The sequence below is a fragment of the Schistocerca americana genome, chromosome 2 (assembly GCF_021461395.2).
Source record: "Schistocerca americana isolate TAMUIC-IGC-003095 chromosome 2, iqSchAmer2.1, whole genome shotgun sequence".
NCBI lineage: Eukaryota > Metazoa > Arthropoda > Insecta > Orthoptera > Acrididae > Schistocerca > Schistocerca americana.
Genome location: NC_060120.1, coordinates 1,100,750,496 through 1,100,768,530, shown reverse-complemented (window position 1 = coordinate 1,100,768,530; position 18,035 = coordinate 1,100,750,496). Strand labels below are relative to the sequence as shown.

The 18,035-nt window shown below is 44.9% G+C and overlaps 1 protein-coding gene across 3 annotated transcripts in view; it reads right to left on the bottom strand.

The window, feature by feature from the left end:
• LOC124596510 (Down syndrome cell adhesion molecule-like protein Dscam2) overlaps positions 1-18,035 on the bottom strand; it is a 270,374-nt gene that overhangs the window by 50,818 nt on the left and 201,521 nt on the right. The gene's annotated exons all lie outside the window — the stretch shown is intronic.

Genomic DNA, 18,035 nt, shown 5'->3' with positions numbered 1-18,035 from the left:
CCTGCTGGAGAGCCACATTAAGAGTCTGATCCAGTCCCGGATAGTATCTTGTCACAAGCGGGGCACTTTTGGAGTTATTCTGTGGGAGGTTCTGGGTTTGAGAGGATGAGGAAGTGGCTCTGGTAATTTGCTTTTGTACTAGGTTGGGAGGGTAGTTGCGGGATGCGAAAGCTGTTTTCAGGTTGTTGGTGTAATGGTTCAGGGATTCCGGACTGGAGCAGATTTGTTTGCCACGAAGACCTAGGCTGTAGGGAAGGGACCGTTTGATGTGGAATGGGGGGCAGCTGTCATAATGGAGGTACTGTTGCTTGTTGGTGAGTTTGATGTGGACAGATGTGTGAAGCTAGCCATTGGACAGATGGAGGTCAACGTCAAGGAAAGTGGCATGGGATTTAGAGTAGGACCAGGTGAATCTGATGGAACCAAAGGAGTTGAGGTTAGAGAGGAAATTCTGGAGTTCTTCTTCACTGTGAGCCCAGATCATGAAAATGTCATCAATAAATCTGTACCAAACTTTGGGTTGGCACGCCTGGGTAACCAAGAAGGCTTCCTCTAATTGACCCATAAGTAGGTTGGCATACGAGGGGGCCATCCTGGTACCCATGGCTGTTCGCTTTAATTGTTGGTATATCTGACCTTTGAAAGTGAAGAAGTTGTGAGTTAGGATGAAGTTGGCTAAGGTAATGAGGAAAGAGGTTTTAGGTAGGGTGGCAGGTGATCGGCATGAAAGGAAGTGCTCCATCGCAGCGAGGCCCTGGATGTGCGGAATATTTGTGTATAAGGAAGTGGCATCAATGGTTACAAGGATGGTTTCCGGGGGTAACAGATTGGCTAAGGATTACAGGCGTTTGAGAAAGTGGTTGGTGTCTTTGATGAAGGATGGGAGGCTGCATGTAATGGGTTGAAGGTGTTGATCTATGTAGGTAGAGATACATTCTGTGGGGGCTTGGTAACCAGCTACAATGGGGCGGCCGGGATTATTGGGTTTGTGAATTTTAGGAAGTAAGTAGAAGGTAGGGGTGTGGGGTGTTGGTGAGATCAGGAGGTTGATGGACTCAGGTGAAAGGTTTTGCAGGGGGCCTAAGGTTCTGATGAATCCTTGAAGCTCGGCCTGGACATCAGGAAAGGGATAACCTTGGCAAACTTTGTATGTGGTGTTGTCTGAAAGCTGACGCAGTCCCTCAGCCACATACTCCTGATGATCAAGTACCATGGTCGTGGATCCCTTGTCCGCCGGAAGAATGACGATGGAATGGTCAGCCTTCAGATCACGGTTAGCCTGGGCTTCAGCAGTGGTGATGTTGGGAGTAGGATTAAGGTTGTTAAGAAGGATTGAGAGGCAAGGCTGGAAGTGAGAAATTCCTGGAAGGTTTGGAGAGGGTGGTTTTGAGGAAGAGGCTAGTTCTAATAACTTTCGCATTATTTCCATTTCCGTTTTATTACACATCATTGATCATTTTTAGCCGCTTCCCACAGGTTTTAACGTCATTATTTCTTTGTCAGACAATTGTTAGCCTCATTCTCATAATCTGCCACCACAAAACCACTCCTTTTAATACATTTACACGTAGTTTTTTCGAAATTTTCCCGAATTTCTCCACCCTTTAACGTGTTTTGGCGGCAACACAACCACCTAACCTTTATGCATATCGTTGTCTACCAACCCAAGTTCACCACAGGATCAACACAGCCCAGCTTTAACCAACACTTTTTCGCCTTTTTTCACACCAGATCTCCAGTTGTTTTCTAGTTCACCTTTATCTCTCCCCATTAATATATATATATAATGGAAGGAAACATTCCACGTGGGAAAAATTATATATAAAAAATTATATATAAAAAAAACAAAGATGAGGTGACTTACCGAACAAAAGCGCTGGCAGGTCGATAGACACACAAACAAACACAAACATACACACAAAATTCAAGCTTTCGCAACAAACTGTTGCCTCATCAGGAAAGAGGGAAGGAGAGGGGAAGACGAAAGGAAGTGGGTTTTAAGGGAGAGGGTAAGGAGTCATTCCAATCCCGGGAGCGGAAAGACTTACCTTAGGGGGAAAAAAGGACAGGTATACACTAGCACACACGCACATATCTATCCACACATACAGACACAAGCAGACATATTTAAAGACAAAGAGTTTGGGCAGAGATGTCAGTCGAGGCAGAAGTGTAGAGGCAAAGAAGTTGTTGAAAGACAGGTGAGGTATGAGTGGCGGCAACTTGAAATTAGCGGAGATTGAGGCCTGGCGGATGACGAGAAGAGAGGATATACTGAAGGGCAAGTTCCCATCTCCGGAGTTCGGATAGGTTGGTGTTGGTGGGAAGTATCCAGATAACCCGGACGGTGTAACACTGTGCCAAGATGTGCTGGCTGTGCACCAAGGCATGTTTAGCCACAGGGTGATCCTCATTACCAACAAACACTGTCTGCCTGTGTCCATTCATGCGAATGGACAGTTTGTTGCTGGTCATTCCCACATAGAATGCATCACAGTGTAGGCAGGTCAGTTGGTAAATCACGTGGGTGCTTTCACACGTGGCTCTGCCTCTGATCGTGTACACCTTCCGGGTTACAGGACTGGAGTAGGTGGTGGTGGGAGGGTGCATGGGACAGGTTTTGCATCGGGGGCGGTTACAAGGATAGGAGCCAGAGGGTAGGGAAGGTGGTTTGGGGATTTCATAGGGATGAACTAACAGGTTACGAAGGTTAGGTGGACGGCGGAAAGACACTCTTGGTGGAGTGGGGAGGATTTCATGAAGGAGGGATCTCATTTCAGGGCAGGATTTGAGGAAGTCGTATCCCTGCTGGAGAGCCACATTCAGAGTCTGGTCCAGTCCCGGAAAGTATCCTGTCACAAGTGGGGCACTTTTGTGGTTCTTCTGTGGGGGATTCTGGGTTTGAGGGGACGAGGAAGTGGCTCTGGTTATTTGCTTCTGTACCAGGTCGGGAGGGTAGTTGCGGGATGCGAAAGCTGTTTTCAGGTTGTTGGTGTAATGATTCAGGGATTCCGGACTGGAGCAGATTCGTTTGCCACGAAGACCTAGGCTGTAGGGAAGGGACCGTTTGATGTGGAATGGGTGGCAGCTGTCATAATGGAGGTACTGTTGCTTGTTGGTGGGTTTGATGTGGACGGACGTGTGAAGTTGGCCATTGGACAGGTGGAGGTCAACGTCAAGGAAAGTGGCATGGGATTTGGAGTAGGACCAGGTGAAACTGATGGAACCAAAGGAGTTGAGGTTGGAGAGGAAATTCTGGAGTTCTTCTTCACTGTGAGTCCAGATCATGAAGATGTCATCAATAAATCTGTACCAAACTTTGGGTTGGCAGACTTGGGTAACCAAGAAGGCTTCCTCTAAGAGACCCATGAATAGGTTGGCGTACGAGGGGGCCATCCTGGTGCCCATGGCTGTTCCCTTTAATTGTTGGTATGTCTGGCCCTCAAAAGTGAAGAAGTTGTGGGACAGGATGAAGCTGGCTAAGGTGATGAGGAAAGAGGTTTTAGGTAGGGTGGCAGGTGATCGGCGTGAAAGGAAATGCTCCATCGCAGCGAGGCCCTGGACGTGCGGAATATTTGTGTATAAGGACGTGGCATCAATGGTTACAAGGATGGTTTCCGGGGGTAACAGATTGGGTAAGGATTCCAGGCGTTCAAGGAAGTGGTTGGTGTCCTTGATGAAGGATGGGAGACTGCATGTAATGGGTTGAAGGTGTTGATCTACGTAGGCAGAGATACGTTCTGTGGGGGCTTGGTAACCAGCTACAATGGGGCGGCCGGGATGATTGGGTTTGTGGATTTTAGGAAGAAGGTAGAAGGTAGGGGTGCGGGGTGTCGGTGGGGTCAGGAGGTTGATGGAGTCAGGTGAAAGGTTTTGCAGGGGGCCTAAGGTTCTGAGGATTCCTTGAAGCTCCGCCTGGACATCGGGAATGGGGTTACCTTGGCAAACTTTGTATGTGGTGTTGTCTGAAAGCTGACGCAGTCCCTCAGCCACATACTCCCGACGATCAAGTACCACGGTCGTGGAACCCTTGTCCGCCGGAAGAATGACGATGGATCGGTCAGCCTTCAGATCACGGATAGCCTGGGCTTCAGCAGTGGTGATGTTGGGTGTAGGATTAAGGTTTTTTAAGAAGGATTGAGATGCAAGGCTGGAAGTCAGAAATTCCTGGAAGGTTTGGAGAGGGTGATTTTGAGGAAGAAGAGGTGGGTCCCGCTGTGACGGAGGATGGAACTGTTCCAGGCAGGGTTCAATTTGGATGGTGTCTTGAGGAGTCGGATCATTAGGAGTAGGATTAGGATCATTTTTCTTCGTGGCAAAGTGATACTTCCAGCAGAGAGTACGAGTGTAGGACAGTAAATCCTTGACGAGGGCTGTTTGGTTAAATCTGGGAGTGGGGCTGAAGGTGAGGCCTTTGGATAGGACAGAGGTTTCGGATTGGGAGAGAGGTTTGGAGGAAAGGTTAACTACTGCATTAGGGTGTTGTGGTTCCAGATTGTGTTGATCGGAATTTTGAGGTTTTGGAGGGAGTGGAGCTGGAAGTGGGAGATTGAGTAGATGGGAGAGACTGGGTTTGTGTGCAATGAGAGGAGGTTGAGGTTTGCTGGAAAGGTTGTAAAGGGTGAGTGAGTTGCCTTCCCGGCCGCCCCATTGTAGCTGGTTACCAAGCCCCCACAGAACGTATCTCTGCCTACGTAGATCAACACCTTCAACCCATTACATGCAGTCTCCCATCCTTCATCAAGGACACCAACCACTTCCTTGAACGCCTGGAATCCTTACCCAATCTGTTACCCCCGGAAACCATCCTTGTAACCATTGATGCCACGTCCTTATACACAAATATTCCGCACGTCCAGGGCCTCGCTGCGATGGAGCATTTCCTTTCACGCCGATCACCTGCCACCCTACCTAAAACCTCTTTCCTCATCACCTTAGCCAGCTTCATCCTGACCCACAACTTCTTCACTTTTGAGGGCCAGACATACCAACAATTAAAGGGAACAGCCATGGGCACCAGGATGGCCCCCTCGTACGCCAACCTATTCATGGGTCGCTTAGAGGAAGCCTTCTTGGTTACCCAAGTCTGCCAACCCAAAGTTTGGTACAGATTTATTGATGACATCTTCATGATCTGGACTCACAGTGAAGAAGAACTCCAGAATTTCCTCTCCAACCTCAACTCCTTTGGTTCCATCAGTTTCACCTGGTCCTACTCCAAATCCCATGCCACTTTCCTTGACGTTGACCTCCACCTGTCCAATGGCCAACTTCACACGTCCGTCCACATCAAACCCACCAACAAGCAACAGTACCTCCATTATGACAGCTGCCACCCATTCCACATCAAACGGTCCCTTCCCTACAGCCTAGGTCTTCGTGGCAAACGAATCTGCTCCAGTCCGGAATCCCTGAATCATTACACCAACAACCTGAAAACAGCTTTCGCATCCCGCAACTACCCTCCCGACCTGGTACAGAAGCAAATAACCAGAGCCACTTCCTCGTCCCCTCAAACCCAGAATCCCCCACAGAAGAACCACAAAAGTGCCCCACTTGTGACAGGATACTTTCCGGGACTGGACCAGACTCTGAATGTGGCTCTCCAGCAGGGATACGACTTCCTCAAATCCTGCCCTGAAATGAGATCCCTCCTTCATGAAATCCTCCCCACTCCACCAAGAGTGTCTTTCCGCCGTCCACCTAACCTTCGTAACCTGTTAGTTCATCCCTATGAAATCCCCAAACCACCTTCCCTACCCTCTGGCTCCTATCCTTGTAACCGCCCCCGATGCAAAACCTGTCCCATGCACCCTCCCACCACCACCTACTCCAGTCCTGTAACCCGGAAGGTGTACACGATCAGAGGCAGAGCCACGTGTGAAAGCACCCACGTGATTTACCAACTGACCTGCCTACACTGTGATGCATTCTATGTGGGAATGACCAGCAACAAACTGTCCATTCGCATGAATGGACACAGGCAGACAGTGTTTGTTGGTAATGAGGATCACCCTGTGGCTAAACATGCCTTGGTGCACAGCCAGCACATCTTGGCACAGTGTTACACCGTCCGGGTTATCTGGATACTTCCCACCAACACCAACCTATCCGAACTCCGGAGATGGGAACTTGCCCTTCAGTATATCCTCTCTTCTCGTCATCCGCCAGGCCTCAATCTCCGCTAATTTCAAGTTGCCGCCACTCATACCTCACCTGTCTTTCAACAACTTCTTTGCCTCTACACTTCTGCCTTGACTGACATCTCTGCCCAAACTCTTTGTCTTTAAATATGTCTGCTTGTGTCTGTATGTGTGGATAGATATGTGCGTGTGTGCTAGTGTATACCTGTCCTTTTTTCCCCCTAAGGTAAGTCTTTCCGCTCCCGGGATTGGAATGACTCCTTACCCTCTCCCTTAAAACCCACTTCCTTTCGTCTTCCCCTCTCCTTCCCTCTTTCCTGATGAGGCAACAGTTTGTTGCGAAAGCTTGAATTTTGTGTGTGTGTTTGTGTTTGTTTGTGTATCTATCGACCTGCCAGCGCTTTTGTTCGGTAAGTCACCTCATCTTTGTTTTTATATATAATTTTTCCCACGTGGAATGTTTCCTTCCATTATATTGATATCATTAATTTGAATCCAACAATTACGTTTGTTATTGTCACTGTTGCATTTCGAAATCTTTTCTGTCGTCATATTTTCCTCTTTCTGTTTTTGCCAGTAGTTTCACTTTGTATTCACCTTCTCCTTTTTACCGTAATCTGCTATACTATTTTATCCCGCCTATATATATACTCAATAATACGTAACCCACTTCCAAACCATAACCAAAAAAATATTTTTTTTTTTTTTTTTTGCCGCTTTCAGCACTACCGCCGCTATAATATCCACCGTTTCTAGTTCACAAACAGCTCCTTTCACCTTTTAAACAACCATTTCGGCCAGTTCTAATAACTTTCGCTTTATTTCCATTTCCGTTTTTCCCACATCACTGATCATTTTTAGCCGCTTCCCACAGGTTTTAACGCCATTATTTCTTCGTCAGACAATTGTTAGCCTCATTTTCATAATCTGCCACCACAATACCACTCCATTTAATATACTACACGCAGTTTTTTCGAAATTTTCCCGAATTTCTCCGTCCTTTAACGTGTTTTGGCGGCAACACAACCACCTAACCTTTATGCACATCGTTGTCTACCAACCCAAGTCCAACATAGCCCATCTGTAACCAACACCTTTTCGCCTTTTTTCATTCCAGATCTCCAGTTTCTTTCCGGTTCACCTTTATCTCTCCCCATATATTTTTATTTTCATTTTCATTTCACCTCATGTTACACTTTCCACCTTCTAATACCATGTCACCCTCACAACACCCCCACAATGACCCCATTAAGTTTTATTTACATTCCCTCCGCAAACATGCCTTCACCCTAGCCAGATTACGCTCGCATATTTTATTTTCTCAGGCTTGTCTGACATTTGGCATTACCCCCAAAGGCCTCACACTCAAAGTTCCCATCTCTGGCTGCAACCCTTCCTTCCATCAGTCTCTATACCAGTTTCAAACTGAACAATCCATTGCCCTCACCCACCTAATCCTTCACCTACACATCAACGCAGCCAATGAACACACCCGTCAACTCCTATCCTTAATAAAAGTCCTTAATCTTTCCTCTCCCACATCCACACCGGCTGTTCAGAGCATCCTCCTACAGGCCAACCGTAAATTAGAACAGCATGCCACCCTCCACCTCAAAAAACTATCCAATCTCCTGGTTTCCCACCTCCGGAAAGGCAACTCACTCACCCTTTACAACCTTTCCAGCAAACCTCAACCTCCTCTCATTGCACACAAACCCAGTCTCTCCCATCTACTCAATCTCCCACTTCCAGCTCCACTCCCTCCAAAACCTCAAAATTCCGATCAACACAATCTGGAACCACAACACCCTAATGCAGTAGTTAACCTTTCCTCCAAACCTCTCTCCCAATCCGAAACCTCTGTCCTATCCAAAGGCCTCACCTTCAGCCCCACTCCCAGATTTAACCAAACAGCCCTCGTCAAGGATTTACTGTCCTACACTCGTACTCTCTGCTGGAAGTATCACTTTGCCACGAAGAAAAATGATCCTAATCCTACTCCTAATGATCCGACTCCTCAAGACACCATCCAAATTGAACCCTGCCTGGAACAGTTCCATCCTCCGTCACAGCGGGACCCACCTCTTCTTCCTCAAAATCACCCTCTCCAAACCTTCCAGGAATTTCTGACTTCCAGCCTTGCATCTCAATCCTTCTTAAAAAACCTTAATCCTACACCCAACATCACCACTGCTGAAGCCCAGGCTATCCGTGATCTGAAGGCTGACCGATCCATCGTCATTCTTCCGGCGGACAAGGGTTCCACGACCGTGGTACTTGATCGTCGGGAGTATGTGGCTGAGGGACTGCGTCAGCTTTCAGACAACACCACATACAAAGTTTGCCAAGGTAACCCCATTCCCGATGTCCAGGCGGAGCTTCAAGGAATCCTCAGAACCTTAGGCCCCCTGCAAAACCTTTCACCTGACTCCATCAACCTCCTGACCCCACCGACACCCCGCACCCCTACCTTCTACCTTCTTCCTAAAATCCACAAACCCAATCATCCCGGCCGCCCCATTGTAGCTGGTTACCAAGCCCCCACAGAACGTATCTCTGCCTACGTAGATCAACACCTTCAACCCATTACATGCAGTCTCCCATCCTTCATCAAGGACACCAACCACTTCCTTGAACGCCTGGAATCCTTACCCAATCTGTTACCCCCGGAAACCATCCTTGTAACCATTGATGCCACGTCCTTATACACAAATATTCCGCACGTCCAGGGCCTCGCTGCGATGGAGCATTTCCTTTCACGCCGATCACCTGCCACCCTACCTAAAACCTCTTTCCTCATCACCTTAGCCAGCTTCATCCTGACCCACAACTTCTTCACTTTTGAGGGCCAGACATACCAACAATTAAAGGGAACAGCCATGGGCACCAGGATGGCCCCCTCGTACGCCAACCTATTCATGGGTCGCTTAGAGGAAGCCTTCTTGGTTACCCAAGTCTGCCAACCCAAAGTTTGGTACAGATTTATTGATGACATCTTCATGATCTGGACTCACAGTGAAGAAGAACTCCAGAATTTCCTCTCCAACCTCAACTCCTTTGGTTCCATCAGTTTCACCTGGTCCTACTCCAAATCCCATGCCACTTTCCTTGACGTTGACCTCCACCTGTCCAATGGCCAACTTCACACGTCCGTCCACATCAAACCCACCAACAAGCAACAGTACCTCCATTATGACAGCTGCCACCCATTCCACATCAAACGGTCCCTTCCCTACAGCCTAGGTCTTCGTGGCAAACGAATCTGCTCCAGTCCGGAATCCCTGAATCATTACACCAACAACCTGAAAACAGCTTTCGCATCCCGCAACTACCCTCCCGACCTGGTACAGAAGCAAATAACCAGAGCCACTTCCTCGTCCCCTCAAACCCAGAATCCCCCACAGAAGAACCACAAAAGTGCCCCACTTGTGACAGGATACTTTCCGGGACTGGACCAGACTCTGAATGTGGCTCTCCAGCAGGGATACGACTTCCTCAAATCCTGCCCTGAAATGAGATCCCTCCTTCATGAAATCCTCCCCACTCCACCAAGAGTGTCTTTCCGCCGTCCACCTAACCTTCGTAACCTGTTAGTTCATCCCTATGAAATCCCCAAACCACCTTCCCTACCCTCTGGCTCCTATCCTTGTAACCGCCCCCGATGCAAAACCTGTCCCATGCACCCTCCCACCACCACCTACTCCAGTCCTGTAACCCGGAAGGTGTACACGATCAGAGGCAGAGCCACGTGTGAAAGCACCCACGTGATTTACCAACTGACCTGCCTACACTGTGATGCATTCTATGTGGGAATGACCAGCAACAAACTCTCCATTCGCATGAATGGACACAGGCAGACAGTGTTTGTTGGTAATGAGGATCACCCTGTGGCTAAACATGCCTTGGTGCACAGCCAGCACATCTTGGCACAGTGTTACACCGTCCGGGTTATCTGGATACTTCCCACCAACACCAACCTATCCGAACTCCGGAGATGGGAACTTGCCCTTCAGTATATCCTCTCTTCTCGTCATCCGCCAGGCCTCAATCTCCGCTAATTTCAAGTTGCCGCCACTCATACCTCACCTGTCTTTCAACAACTTCTTTGCCTCTACACTTCTGCCTCGACTGACATCTCTGCCCAAACTCTTTGTCTTTAAATATGTCTGCTTGTGTCTGTATGTGTGGATAGATATGTGCGTGTGTGCTAGTGTATACCTGTCCTTTTTTCCCCCTAAGGTAAGTCTTTCCGCTCCCGGGATTGGAATGACTCCTTACCCTCTCCCTTAAAACCCACTTCCTTTCGTCTTCCCCTCTCCTTCCCTCTTTCCTGATGAGGCAACAGTTTGTTGCGAAAGCTTGAATTTTGTGTGTGTGTTTGTGTTTGTTTGTGTATCTACCGACCTGCCAGCGCTTTTGTTCGGTAAGTCACCTCATCTTTGTTTTTATATATAATTTTTCCCACGTGGAATGTTTCCTTCCATTATATATATATATATATATATAAGGTCCGATTCGCCGTAACTATTGAAATTTGGCGCCAATGACAAAACACGCATGCGCGCCGACTCCCGGCAAGCCTTGCGCGTCAAACGCCGCCATTCGATTTGTTACTGTTGCTGAGTGTAGTTCACAGTGTCACTTTACAATGTTTAAGACAATTGATCAGCCCGCCGATTGTGAAGTAAGGGCAGTGATACGGTTTTTGTCTGCAAGAAACAATTCAGCGGCGGAAATCCATCGGCAGATTACTGAAGTGTACGGTCCTAACATAATGAGCGACAGTAAAGTGCGCAAGTGGGTGCGAGCTTTTAATGAAGGACGGGATAATGTGCATGATGAACCACGGTGTGGCCGACCATCAGTGATTTCAGACGATTTGGTCAATGCGGTTGACAAAAAAATTCGTGAAGATCGCCGATTCACTATTACAGACGTAGACATGCATTTTCCGAATGTGAGTAGAACAACTTTGTACAGAATTGTGTCTGAACATTTGAAGTTTCACAAATTGTGTGCCCGTTGGGTTCCCAGGCTGCTTACTGAGCCCCAACGAATGAAAAGAATGGCTTTTGCTCTTGATTTTTTGGAGCGATATCATAAGGAAGGTGACAGTCTTTTAGACAATGTTGTCACAGGGGATGAGACATGGGTTTCTCACATCACTCCAGAGTCTAAACATCAGTCAATGCAATGGCGTCACACGTCATCGCCAGTCAAGGTCAAGGCAAAGCAGACAATCTCAACACGTAAGGTTATGGCGACTGTGTTCTGGGATAGACGTGGAGTATTGTTAGTCGACTTTATGGAGAGAGGAACAACGATTAATAAAGCCGCCTACTGCGCTACCCTGACTAAACTTCGACGTGCAATCCAGAATAAGCGACGTGGTCTTTTGTCGTCTGGAATCTTGTTGTTGCATGACAATGCCAGACCCCACACTGCAAATGAAACGCAAGCTCTGATCAAGAAATTTGGATGGGAACAGATGGACCATCCTCCTTACAGTCCGGACCTGGCGCCAAGTGATTTCCACCCGTTCCGTTACTTAAAGGAGTTTCTCGGCGGCAAGCGCTTCGACACAGATGATGAAGTGAAAGAAGCAGTTAAGGACTGGTTATCGTCACAGGCGGCCGATTTCCATAACATGGGCATTCAAAAGCTTGTTGAACGATGTGACAAATGTTTAAATAAGTATGGAAGTTATGTAGAAAAATAGATAAAGATGTAAGGAATGTAAATAAAACAATTGTTTTGAAAAAACATTTTAGTTTTGATTTTTTTTTTTATAACCGGACCTTACTTTTGGAATAACCCTCGTATATATATATATATATATATATATATATATATATATATATAAAAAAAAACAAAGATGAGGTGACTTACCAAACGAAAGCGCTGGCAGGTCGATAGACACACAAACAAACACAAACATACACACAAAATTCAAGCTTTCGCAACAAACTGTTGCCTCATCAGGAAAGAGGGAAAAACAGAAAGAGGAAAATAAGACGACAGAAAAGATTTCTTTTCTGGTGAGGCAACAGTTTGTTGCGAAAGCTTGAATTTTGTGTGTATGTTTGTGTTTGTTTGTGTGTCTATCGACCTGCCAGCACTTTCGTATGGTAAGTCACATCATCCAACACACACACAAAATTTCAAGCTTTCGCAACCAACGGTTGCTTCGTCAGGAAAGAGGGAAGGAGAGGGAAAGACGAAAGGATGTGGGTTTTAAGGGAGAGGGTAAGGAGTCATTCCAATCCCGGGAGTGGAAAGACTTACCTTAGGGGGAAAAAAGGACAGGTATACACTCGCACACACAAACATATCCATCCACACATATACAGACCCAAGCAGACATATATGATATGGGGATTGAGGATGGAATACTGAATTGCTGAAAATGGTTGTCAAAATAAAATAAAATAACTTCTCAAATCACACAGCTGTTTGGTGATTTTCATTGTTTAAAATGTGTTTCCAATGTTATTGTGTTCTTGGTTCTCTGTTGCATGTTCCTGGACTTATCCCAAGTAATAAATAAGGGGGGAAATATTTAAAACATTCGTTACTAGGTGGTGCATGATTTTTGTGCCAAACAGTGCTTAAATTTGGATATCCAAGTGTCAAGCAACAGGTTCTCCTCCGTTTAGTTGATGCACAGTTTGTGTGGAAATCAGAGTGCATTTAATATTTTGTTTTTATCAATAAAACATCTTATTTTGGTTTCAGAAATAGTAATACATTAGAGAAGTGAACAGACAAAGTAATTTCTTCCTCAACAACACAGGGAGTCTACTGTTAAAACTTTGGAACATCTCATCCCAAGAATGAAAATGTGTAAGCAGTAAAAGACAATACTGAACTATTTTTTCCTGAATTTAATTTTGTTATTATCTTACACAAAAATTTGAAATGACTGTTATTGACTACAGTTTTACTAGTTAAGACATAGCTGCTGTATTTCTGCACTTGTATCATCAAAAAAAAAGTAGCGCCTCAGTGTTAATGGCACTTGGAACAAAAACTTTTTTATTGACACTTAGAATCAGTCAGTTCCCTGATATGTTACCTAGAATGCTGTTAAAACTTGTTTTCTAATGTGTCATGAAGTGGTCAGCAGCACAATTCTGTGGTATCATAATACTTTCTCAGTTTTTTGGATACAAATATTATTTTGAAAAAGGGATGGATTGTTTCCTCACTATCCTGACAAATGTGGAATTTGGCCCTTAGAACATTTGACATTTGCACTCTTCATGTGTGTGTCTACCATGCAGTAATGTGGGACTCTATTCATTTATACAGAGTGATCTAAGAAACTGACACTGTAAGCACCCCAGGTGATATAATGGTACATTTGGTAGCCTGTACCACCTACACAAAGCTTATGCACAGGATGACCTTTGTCCATGGCACTGCTGTCTGTAGATATACTCAAATGTTTCAGTAAAATAGAAAGTTTGACAAGGTGGGAATGAATGGGTGCTATTGTACTAAGGTAACACAGTTTTGGTAAAAATCAATCTTTTCTTAAATTTGCCTGAACTGTTCACAAGCTGTTCTCATATATAAATGTTAATCACTTCGGCAGTCAAAATCACACTAGTCTACTGATTGTTCTTTCGTGTACATAACCATGATGTTCACAGTTCAGTGAATATGGCACAACAGAAGTATGGAAATATTATAACATGCAGAAATCAGATTAATATTTGCACTGAATGTATTGTTTGCACTATTACACTGCACACAAATACATGAACTATCAATAATTTTCTTTTACCACATAATTAAATTTCTGTCTTTTCACAGTTACTTCTGCCACATGTGAACCAAGGAAAGAAATGCAATGTTACGGTGGATTATCAGTATACAGGGTGTTACAAAAAGGTACAGCCAAACTTTCAGGAAAAATTCCTCACACACAAATAAAGAAAAGATGTTATGTGGAAATGTGTCCGGAAACGCTTAATTTCCATGTTAGAGCTCATTTTAGTTTCGTCAGTATGTACTGTACTTCCTCGATTAACCGCCAGTTGGCCAAATTGAAGGAAGGTAATGTTGACTTCGGTGCTTCTGTTGACATGCGACGCATTGCTCTACAGTACTAGCATCAAGCACATCAGTACGTAGCATCAACAGGTTAGTGTTCATCACGAACGTGGTTTTGCAGTCAGTGCAATGTTTACAAATGCGGAGTTGGCAGATGCCCATTTGATGTATGGATTAGCACGGAGCAATAGCTGTGGCGCTGTACGCTTGTATCGAGACAGATTTCCAGAACAAAGGTGTCCCGACAAGAAGACATTCGAAGCAATTGATCGGCGTCCAAGGGAGCACGGAAAATTCCAGCCTATGACTCATGACTGGGGAAGACCTAGAACGACGAGGACACCTGCAGTGGAAGAGGCAATTCTTCGTGCAGTTGCCGATAACCCTAATGTCAGAGTCAGAGAAGTTGCTGCTGTAGAAGGTAATGTTGACCATGTCACTGTATGGAGAGTGCTACGGGAGAATCAGTTGTTTCTGTACCATGTATAGCATGTGCAGGCACTATCAGCAGCTGATTGGCCTCCACGGGTACACTCTTGTGAACGGTTCATCCAACAATGTGTCAATCCTCATTTCAGTGCAAATGTTCTCTTTACGGATGAGGCTTCATTCCAACGTGATCAAATTTTAAATTTTCACAATCTACATGTGTGGGCTGATGAGAATCCGCACGCAATTATGCAATCACGTCATCAACACAGATTTTCTGTGAACGTTTGGAGAGGCATTGTTGGTGATGTCTTGATTGGGCCCCATGTTCTTCCACCTACACTCAATGGAGCACATTATCATGATTTCATACGGGATACTCTACCTGTGCTGCTAGAACATGTGCCTTTACAAGTACGACATAACATGTGGTTCATGCACGATGGAGCTCCTGCACATTTCAGTCGAAGTGTTCATACGCTTCTCAACAACAGATTCGGTGACTGATGGATTGGTAGAGGTGGACCAGTTCTGTGGCCTCCATGCTCTCCTGACCTCAACCCTCTTGACTTTCATTTATGGGGGCATTTGAAAGCTCTTGTCTACGCAACCCCGGTACCAAATGTAGAGACTCTTCGTGCTCGTATTGTGGACGGCTGTGATACAATACGCCATTCTCCAGGGCTGCATCAGGGATTCCATGGGACGGAGGGTGGATGCATGTATCCTCGCTAACGGAGGACATTTTGAACATTTCCTGCAACAAAGTGTTTGAAGTCACGCTGGTACGATCTGTTGCTGTGTGTTTCCATTCCATGATTAATGTGATTTGAAGAGAAGTAATAAAATGAGCTCTAACATGGAAAGTAAGCGTTTCCAGACACACGTCCACATAACATATTTTCTTTCTTTGTGTGTGAGGAATGTTTCCTGAAAGTTTGGCCATACCTTTTTGTAACACCCTGTATATGATATGCAGCTAACAACATCCCTGCCTTTAATTTAGTGAATCTCCAGCATTTTATAAGTATGGAATTACACTGAGCTGACAAAAGTCATGGTATAGTGATACACCCATATGCAAATGGCAGTAGCAATGAATATGCAAGGTATAAATGGGCAGTGCATTGGCAGAGCTGTCATTTTCTCTCATGTGATTCATGTGAAAAGATGTGAAAGATGATTATGGCAGCATGACAGGAATTAACTAACTTTGAATATGGAATGGCAGTTGGAGCTAGATACATGGGACAATCCATTTCAGAAATCATTGGGGAATTCAGTATTCCAAGGCCCACAGTGTCAAGAGTATCCTGAGAACACCAAATTTAAGCCATCACCTCTTACCATGGGCAACAGAGTGGCCAATGACCTCACTTGATGACTGAGGGCTGCAAAATCTGCGTAGAGTTGTCATTATTAACATACAACCAACCCTGCATGAAATAACTGCAAAAATCAATGTGGGATGTACGATAAATGTATCTGTTAGGACAGTGCAGCAAAATTTGGCATTAATGGACTGTGACAGCAGATGATCAATGTGAGTACCTTTGCTAATAGTACGAGTTTGCCTGAGCTCCTGACCTATCGGCTGGACCCTATGCAACTGCTCAGATGAGTCACAATTTCATTTGGTATGGGCTGATGCTAGGGTTCAAGTGTAGTGCAGACAAGGTGAAGTCATGGATCCAAGTTGACAACAAGGCACTGTTTAAGCGGGTGGTGGCTCCATAAAGGTGTGGACTCTGTTTACATGGAATGAACTGGGTCTTCTGGGCCAACTAAACTACCATCGACTGGAAATTGTTATGTTTGACTACTTGGAGACAATCTGCAGCCATTCATTGACTTCATGTTCTGAAACAATGGTGGAATTTCTATGGGTGACAATGCGCCATCTCACAAGCCTCAATTTTTTGAGATTGGATTGAACATTTTGGACACTCCGAGCAAAAGATTTGGTCAGTCAGATCAACCCAACATGAATCCCATTGAACATTTATGGGGCTGAATCAAGACATAAGTTTGTGCACAAAATCCTGCATAGGCAGCACTTTCGCAATGGCGGACAGCTGTAGAAGTAGCATGGCTCTATATTTCTGCTGGGGACTTTCAATGACTTATTAAGTCCATGCTATGTTGAGTTGCTGCACTATGCTGGACAAAAGGAGCCCTACAGGTTATTGGGAGATATCCCATGACTTTTGTCACATCAGTGTATAAATCCTAACATACTAACATAATTTTTTTCTCACAGACTCAATGTTCATCTATACACAGTGCATATGTTTATTGTGGACCATCTCAGACATTTGATGATTGTCTCTCTCACAATGGCAATGCTATATACTCCCTGCCACTTTAACAGGACATTCCACCTTCTTTTTAAGAATCTATCCTGTAGATCTGGAAGCTGTAACCCATCATTGAGATCATATTGTGATTGAGAGCTGTGTAATTAAAATGAAGATGAAACATCTGCCATGTTGAATCAACACTTATGATGAAGGAATTATATGTGAATGTGCAACACTCTATAGTCCACTTTCTGTTGCTACTGAATTGGCAATCAGTCCCGACATGAATTACATACATGCTATCTCCATCCCACCACTGACAATAGTGCGCTGGCCAATCTAAAAAAAACACTGTTTCCTGTAGGTCATTCTGTAGAAACATGTCTCATTATTTGTAAATTATAGGAGCAAATAATTCTTTTGTTACAATTTTGAATTTAACTGTAGCAACATTTTTAGGTGTAATTTAGTTTGGTGCAACTTGTGACACCTCTCACCATCACTCTCCCTTTATGTTCATTTACCACTTTGTTTTGATATTTTCGGTATAACTCATCAGCGCTATAGTAAGTGTTCTTTATTCTGCAAGTTCTTACAACACATCTTTTAACTGTAACATCTTTACCAAAGTTGTATGCTTTGTAAAAAATTAGTAGTCTATGTTTTCATAAGTAAAGAGCAGTGTAGTACTTATCATAACTTATCCAATATGTAACATGTCTTTTTGTCTGCTTTAAGTTTCTTAGTTGTGTGTCATAGAAAAAATTATCATTGCAGAAACTAGTTATAAGTACTTGGATAGATAAACAATCTACTCACTAAGCAGCAGCAGGACAACACACATATAAGAAAACATTTTACTTATGCAGTAAGCAGCCAGTGGCTCCTTCTTCTAGCAGAAAGTATGAAAGGAAGGAAGAGGTGTGAATGGAAAGGAACAGGAGAGGTTTAGGAAAAGGGGTAGAGTTTGGAAAAGTCCCCAGAACCCAGTGTCAGAGTTTCTTTCTGTTCACCCCTCTTTCTTCCCCTGCATCCCTTCTGCTGGAAGGAGGAGCTACTGGCCCCAAAAGCTTGTTTAAGTGAAACCTTTTTTTATATGTGTGTT